Consider the following 8,356-nt stretch of genomic DNA (forward strand, 5'->3'; position numbering starts at 1 on the left):
GTATTTAGATATGTTCATTTGATGCAGCTTAGAAGGTCTCATGCAGCTGATGGCTATTATAAGGATGTCTACCGCCCTCCTGCCTGGCCACTGGCTGACCTCTGAATCTTAGATATTTCCCAGTAGCTTAAAGAAACCAAGCAAACTGAAGTGTCCCCAGCGTCCGTGAGGAAGGGTTGTTCTTGGGTGGGCATAAGCTAACCAAGGGCCCTGCCTCCCCCACCCGCTGCCAGGCATCTCCCACTTCCAAGCCACAAAGGCGTGCTGTTCAGGACCCCCAGGGACAGCAGGGACAACAGGCGGGGAGGTATGGGGGAGGGGTGGGAGTAAGGAACCGACCCACTGAATTCCAGCTCCAGCTACTAATTTGACAGAGGCGTGACAGCGTGTTTCCCCCACAACCAGCCGCATTCCCCACGCCCAGCCCGAATCTCCTCCCGAGGCTGAATCAGAGACCGCGGCGGATCCCCCAGGAACCTCGGAGTAATTCCAGCTGTTATCCCCCCTGGAGAGCAGGAGCGGCCAGCACCAGAGGCAGGGGAGGGGAGGAAAGCGGGGAGGGTGGGCGGAGGCGAAAATGACGCCACTCCTAGCTCCAGCCAGCTCAGGGGCCGCCAAATGTCCGCGAGACCCCTCTCGCCCAGGCCACTTCTCCCACGCCGCCGCTGCTCTAACCGCGGGTTCCTCCGGGGACGCACCCTGCCCAGCGGCGCTCGCAGACACTTGCTCCCACTCGCGTGTTGCACTGTGACACACCCTGGACCCTCCCCCCAACACACGTTTACACTCACACGCACACCGCCCTGTGTGCTACGGGACTGAAGCGCCACCAGCCTCTCGGATTCACGCCCGTTCCCGACCCAGTCTGTGAGCCAGACACACCCACGCCCCCTTCTCCAGCCTCCTCGCCAGCGCCGCTCACCTCTACCATCCCTATCTACACACTCGCGCTCAATCTCTCCGTTCCCAAACACAAACACCCACACCCACACACACACTCCCCTAGTCCCTTCTGCACCCACGTCCAGCGCGCACCCCTGCCAACGGCGCCAGCTGGGATTCGGAGAGGAGGCCAGGAAACGCTATCCTGGCGTTTTCGGGCCGTCTCATCACCCCTTCCGGACCTCCAAAACCCCATATCCGCAGCTAGCGGGGAGATGAATGGGAATCTGTCTTTTTTCCCTCCCTTTCCGTAATTGAACACCCCCAACTTCAGCGGTGTCTGCACCCAAAGCCCCTTCGCGCCCGCGCCCCGGGGTGGCCGCACACTTGCAGCTCCGGGGCGCTTACTCCTGGGGTCCGAGGGGCTACAAAGGGCGGTCCCGGCGCTCCAGCGGCACCGCACGGGCAGCCCCTTTCTGCTCCGCGTCGCGCCCGGGAGAAGAGGGCGCGGGCTTACCTAACGCGAGGGAGAAAAGAAAGGACGGTGCTGAGGCTGGCGGCGCAGCGCCCCGCGGAAGCCGAGGGCGGAGGGTGAGCTGGCGAGCTTGAGCTCGAGCGGTGAGCCAGACGAGGTTTGTTTACGTCCCGGCGGAGGGCGACTTTATAGGCACCGCGGCCCCGCCCCCGCGCCTCGCCCCTCCCAGACCCTCGCGGTCCCCGCACGCAGCCGGGACACACCCCTTCCCCGATCCCTCCTCCCGGGCGCGCAGGGCTGGGCTGGGGCAGCGCGCGGCGGGCGCCCACTGGAGCCGCCGCCTGTTGCGCAAGCCTTCGTAGGGGCGCGGCCGGGAGGGGCATCGGGGCCCGGGTTGTGGGTCGGCTCTGCAGTACCTTCCGAGTCCGGGTCCTCGGCCTGTGCAGCGGGTGCGTATGCCCTGCCCGGCGGAGCCGTTTGTGTGTTCGTGCGTGTTCATGTGCGCGCTCGTGCGTGTGCATGTGGACTTCCTTGTGTCTCCGTGTGGGCGGAGGCCCCCCAGCTCTGCCTCGGAGTTTCTTCTGAGTCTCGTAGCGCCGCGCCCTGAGCGACTCCCTTCACTTCCTCCGGGTCTCACCGGCTCGGCTCCCCAGCCGGATTCAGCTGCCTGCCCAGCAGCCGCCTTCACTTTCGCCAGATAGGTTCCCTCCAATTCTCACCCTTCCTTGTCGCGAAAGCTCTCGCTGAAATCCTCGCTCCGGTTTAATCTCGTCCATCTTGCCCACCGCCGCCCAGCACCCAGCGCCTCCCCTTCCCCTCATCTTCCCAGTTCTAAGCACACTCACTGTACCTTGCCCACTAGGCTCTTCTCTCCTGCCCCACAAACCCAAATGGGAGGGTTCTCACCCCTTCCTATTCTGATTTCCTGAACTTTCAAGACACACCCTTTCCAACCTTAGCACTGTCCTGCTCTGCTGCTCTGTTTGTAACTATTGCCTGTATGTTCTCATCTGGCCAAAGAAACCAGCAATTCTCAACCCCCACTGCACATGAGAAGCCCCAGAGGAGCCGCCAAAATTAATAAATAAATAAATAGATAATAAAAAGAGAGATGGACTCCAGAAAGGTTTAATCAGAATCTCAGGGGGTGCAAACCAACTGGGCATTTGGGGTTTTTACAAAGCTACCCAGACAGCTCCTGACGCGCAGCCAGGTTGAGAAGCACTGCATGGAGGAACATGATTTTATGAATAAAGGAAGCCTGACTCACAGCTGGCACCGTCATTGTCCTCAGGCTACCTGCCCAGCGTTGAATTTGCCACTGAGCCCAGGACCAGACCCAGGGCAAGCTCAGGTGACCCTCCCTGCCCCTCCACAGACACATACGCGCATGCGCACACACACTTCCTGCTGAATTGTAAACCTCTTTTCTATGCCAACCCACGCTGTCCCCAAGGCAGGGGCCATGGCTCTCCTCTGCATCCCACATGCCTCCCAAGGCCCTTAAACTGATTTATTATGTCATTCCACAAGTAACAGAATTGAGCTGCTCTTATGAGCTGGGTCCCGTGCTCCACTGGGAAAGGACTGAAAAGGCAAAGACATTTTCTACAGGTGCATAGCATAGTACAGCTCCAAGATGCAGTTTCTCCATCCATACAGCGTGGTTGAGCTGAGCTCATTCATTCCCTAACTATATTAAGGACCTACTATTGCCCAGGCACCATTCTAGACCCTGGGGACATGATCATGAACAAGAACAACAGCAGCAACAACAAAAATGTGCATCTCTGGGAGCCATCACGTTGTCTAAAGACCCTCCCAGATCAAGCAGTCTGTGTGCCTGTTTTCTTTTAGCCAGCTTACACACACCCATTCTCCCGTAGGCTCCCTCATTGTGGCGATTTATTGAGTGAACACCTTTGGCTTTTTATCTGCTAAAGATACAAGAGTGTCAAGTTCAGAAGTGCGGAGTGTCAAGATAAGGAATGTCAAGTTCAAAAGCGCAGGGAAGGCGGCCCACTTCTTCAGTAACAAATGGAACTCCTAGTGCATGGAATTAGAAGGGCATTTTGCCAGGGGAGGCCCTTGCCTGTCTGTTTGAAGAGGTCCTCAGGACAGAACGCTAAGAGCAGCCCAGACTTGCAGCTTGAAACCCTGAGGAGGATGCCTGGTGGGAGGCTGGGCTTGTGTGGGAAGCCTAACCTTCTGGAAGACCATTAGCATTGGACGAGTCAGAGGACAGAGGAAGGAGAGTGGAGTGAAGAGAAAAGAGCTGAGAGGGGAGGCAAGAATTTGAGCAGTGGAACACAATTTTCCAAATGATGGCATTCTAAACTCAGAGTCCACATCACCTTGGAGAAGGCCTGAGGAAGACACCATTTGGATTCCACACTCCCCTCCCTCAGCCCAACACAGCCAATTTTCCTTCCCCATTGAAAAGGATGTTTTCTTCCACTGAGCACCAGATGAAGTCGTTTTCTCACGTTTAGTTAAGTGTCACTCCGCAGGAGAAAGACTGTCTTTAGCACAGGCCTGGATGCACATAAAGCATAGAGGATGCCCACCCTATGCAGGGGCTCCTTTCTGGGACCTGGGAGCTGCATGCACCTCCACATCCCCCACCCCAGCCAGCTGAGGAGGCAGAAGCTCACGGAGCTGAATGTGGGTGCAAATGCACTGACTGTTTACATTATTCCTCTTTCTCGCTGGTCAGCAGTAGAATCAGATTTGCTTAGTACATGCACACGCGCTGCAAATCCGTCACAGGATGAGGTCGGATTTTCCGGACTAATGTCCACTGGAAATTTCTACTTAACAACACCTTAGATTTTATACCAGAATATTCTAACTAAATGTTCCAAAAATGACCATAGGAATCACCTATTCCCAAATGTCTTTCTTAAAACTCGTGGGTACTCGGGGTTGGGAGAGACCAAGATGCAGCAGGGATTCATGGGGAAGAACCCAGTGGTCTGTGGCCCCAACTCCAACTTCACCCCTTATGAGCTGTAGTACCTGAGGCAAATTACTCCACCTCTCTGTGCATGGAGGAGACGAGTGAGAGAAACCGTCAGGCCTTTCAATCACAATTTATGGGCCTACTGCTGCAGACCATCATCTTTTCTGTCTGTCAAAATGAAAAAGTGTCCCTAAAAAGTGAGTATCTTCCCAGCTCCAGTCCTGGGCTCCCTCGGAACCCCCTCTCTCCTCCAGCATCCATCTCTCCCTTTCTTTTGGATCAAACTAATCAACAAGTAATGATTCACCGCAATCAATGATCCACCCTAAACCAATCCCCTCTTAATCCCAAGTCCCCACCTCCTGTACCGCAGCCCAATTCCTCTCACCCCTTCCTCTCTAAACTTTCCAAAACAGGCATTTGTACCTAAAGGCTCGTCTCATCTCCTCTTCCTTTTGCTTTGTAGTGTTTGTCAAGTTTTTCTTGAACCTTGTCAAATAAGTCTTCAAAACTTGTTAGGAAAGACAACAGCCTTTGTCCGCCGACTTTCCCACTTCTCTATCCCCAGAGGTCACCACTGTCTGCTCTTGGAGAATTATTTCTATCTTATCTTTGCCACTTGCAGACTCTATGCTCTTGGGCAAGTTATTTCATTTCGTGCCTCTGCCTCCTTGTGTATAAGATACACATAACAATATAGGGTCACTGTGAAAAATAGATGTGTTAATATATGTAAAGTGCCTATAACAGTCCCTGGCACATAGAAAGCTCTCATTAAAGTGTTCACCATCATCCTCACTGTCATCATCACCATCATCATCATCATCATCATCATCTCATCCCATCCCTCCTGGCATCTTGCACACCTGATCATAGAGAAGTTCAGTAAATATTGGTTGAAGAACTGAGCAAATGCAGATGTTTCTCTTTGAACTCACCCCATCTTATTCGGTGTTACTGCTTGGACTCTGTTAGGAGGGAAAAGGGGATTCTACCTGCTTCATGATCCCAAGTGGAGGGACTGCCATCTGGGATTTTTACTTAAGTAAAGTAAATTATCCCAGTTCTCTGCAAGCATGCCTGGCCTGTAATATCAAGTTGTGAGCAATGAAAATTTTTTTAAAAAAACTGTGAAAAGAATACAATTCCAAATGAGGGTGAAGGGTAGGCTATGTTCAGGATATGTAATAAATCCTTTACTTTGAACATAAATGAAGAGCTGTGCAATGTTTGGCCCTTAGAAAATCAGTTTCTCCTCACTCTTGGCTTGGATGAGTTTCCTAGGACTGTCATAACAAATCACCATAAACTGGGTAGCTTAAAACAGCAGCCATGTATTCTCCCACCGTTCTGGAGGCTAGAAGTAAAAACTCCAGATGTGGACAGGGACCTGCTCCCTCTGAAGTCTCAGGGAAGAATCCTTCCTCGCCCCTTCCTGGCTCCTGGTGGTTCCTAGCAATCCCTGCTGCTCCTCGGCTTATACATGCCTCACTTCAATCATGGTCTCCGTCAGCACATTCCTTCCTCTCTCGTCTCTCTGTGACCTCTCATCTTAACCTGCCTAATTATATTCTGCAAACATCCTGTTTCCAAATACGGTAATTTTTGTTTGTTTGTTTTTTTAGAGATGGAATCTTGCTATGTTACCCAGGCTGGCCTCCAACTCCTGGGCTCAAGAGATCTTCCAGTCTCAGCCTCCCAAGTAGCTGATACTACAGACATGCACCACCACACCAGGCTCTTTTGAAGTTTTGCATGGACGTGAATTTTCAGAGAGAAACTGTTCAACCCCATACATGGCTAACATGGATTTAGCAAGTATTTGTAGCATATCTGCTGAGAGATGTACTCAAGGGGCTGCTCAGAGCAGCCCTGACAACAGTGCACTCGTAGGATCCCGCGGCAGCCCCCTTTTATTCTCTGTCCCTCCCATGCCCTTGATCACATGGCCGGTTCCATTGTCATCTTGATTAATCTACATCATAGGTCCTGCCTCATTAGGCCTTTCACTGCTCCTGTTGCCTGCCAAGTTCACCACGCCAGCCCTGGTGTGGCCATAGGGATATTCCTCGGCGAGCCCAGGCTTGTGTCTGCCTCCCCACATTCTCCTCCAGCCAGAGTCACTCACTGCTTTTCCTGAAAATATTCATCTTCACCTACATCTCTGAACTTTTGACTAAGCTGCTTTCTCCTCCTAGAGAGCCTTCCCACCCCCTTCACCTGTGGTGACTTCACTCATTCACTCTTCCTGGAAACACAGCAGGGTTGATCACCACCCATTTCCTTTCCCCTTCTTCCTGCCGCTCCCTCCTTAAAGTCAGGCATGTCAGGGTGACTTGCACTGTCAAGGGATGGTGAGTGGAAGTGACCTGTGTCACTGCTGGGTGGGAACTTTTGCAAGCACTGTGTGACTCAGCTGCTCTTCTGACTCCTGCCACTGTAACTAGCCAAACACCAAATGGTGGAGGCTCCATTCCCTGGGGCTTGGAGGAAGGAAACACGACGCAGAGCCTGCAACTGACCTAAAATGGACATGTAACATGGCAGTTGCTAAGGCAGGAATGTATGTGTCCCCACCGCCCCGTAGATTTACATGTTGAAAGTCAACCCTCAATGTGATGGTGTTAGGAGGTGGGGCCTCTAGAAGGATATCAGGTCATGAGGGTGAAGCCCTCCTGGATGGAACCAGTGCTCTTATCAAAGAGACCCCAGAGAGATGCTTTTACCCTTCTGCCTTGTGAATTATAGTCAAAACGTGACGGTCTATGAGGAGGCCCTCACCAGGCAGCGGGGCCTTGATCTGGGACTTCCCAACCTTCAGAACTACGAGAAATAAATTTCTGCTATTTATAAGCTTCTCCGTTTATAATATTTTGTAATAGTAGACAGGAAAGAAAGAAAACCTGTTTCCATGTGCTGCTAAGATTCTGAGGGAGGTTGTTACTGCAGCCTAACATAGCCCATCCTAACTGATTCACCATCCTCCAGGGCCCATGCAAACTGCCAGCTCCCCCAGCAAACTTCTCATTCTCCTGCAACGAAATTCTTTTTTTTTTAATTCAGTACAAATTTGTTGAGAATTCATGTCCCACTAGGCACTGTGTGCTATACTAAGAAAACACACATAAGCAACAAAAAAAGCATATTCCCTACCCTCATGAGAGCTACATCAGACCAAAACAAATGGCATAATTATATAATTGCAATTGTTGCAAGTGAAGACTATGTAACCCAAGAATCTCACCTACTCTGGAAAGTCAGGAAAAGCCCACATGAATGAGCATGACCTTAACACCTTCAGATCTCCTGAGTATTTTGTATTTTTATTTTTATTAGTTAGAATTCTTTAATGTAGCCGGGTGTGGTGGCTCACATCTGTAATTCCAGCACTTCGGGAGGCCGAGGCAGGCAGGTCACTTGAGGTCAGGAATTCGAGACCAGCCCGGCCAATATGGCAAAACCCCATCTCTACAAAAAGTACAAAACTGGCTGGGCTTGGTGACGCATGCCTGTAATCCCAGCTACTCGGGAGGCTGAGGCAGGAGAATTGCTTGAACCCAGGAGGCAGAGGTTGCAGTTAGCCAAGACTGCACCACTGCACTCCAGCCTGGGTGACAGGGTGAGATTCCATCTCAAAAAAGAAAAGAAAAGAAAAAAAGAACTCATTAATGTATACCTGGCATCAATATAATTTTGAATGTCTTCAGCAATAAAGGGGGACAGGGAGTGGTTATGGGCTAATGCAGCAGTAAGGTCCAGAGGAGAAGCGGGTTCAGCATGGAGGATCCAGGGCTGATATCACCAGGACTCTGTCTCTAGATCTCAGCATCACCCAGGTTAGTCTTATTTGGTTTTGGCTTTGTTCTCTGACAGGTTCTTTCCAGATTAAATCACAAGGCTGTCAGGTCATATTAGGTCAATTAATTAGGGACCTCCTCTCTGAGGAAAGCAGATCCCTGAAATTTTTTCCTCATTTTTGGAGAGGTTTTGGGGAGCTCTGATACACCTTATATGCTTGTCAGCCACTTGTTCTGAAA

General features: G+C 51.5%; 1 protein-coding gene across 2 annotated transcripts in view; it reads right to left on the reverse strand.

Moving 5' to 3' along the window:
• The window catches only part of NDRG1 (N-myc downstream regulated 1), a 59,543-nt gene extending 58,011 nt beyond the window's left edge, over positions 1-1,532 (reverse strand). The window contains exon 1 of one of the 2 annotated variants that reach the window (XM_038000105.2): positions 1,400-1,532. The gene's annotated coding sequence lies outside the window, so the exon portion shown is untranslated. The remainder of the gene's footprint in view (positions 1-1,399) is intronic. The other variant, XM_008001593.3, reaches the window with a different exon arrangement.
• Positions 1,533-8,356: the final 6,824 nt, after the last annotated feature.

Source organism: Chlorocebus sabaeus, chromosome 8 (assembly GCF_047675955.1).
Source record: "Chlorocebus sabaeus isolate Y175 chromosome 8, mChlSab1.0.hap1, whole genome shotgun sequence".
NCBI classification, from domain to species: domain Eukaryota; kingdom Metazoa; phylum Chordata; class Mammalia; order Primates; family Cercopithecidae; genus Chlorocebus; species Chlorocebus sabaeus.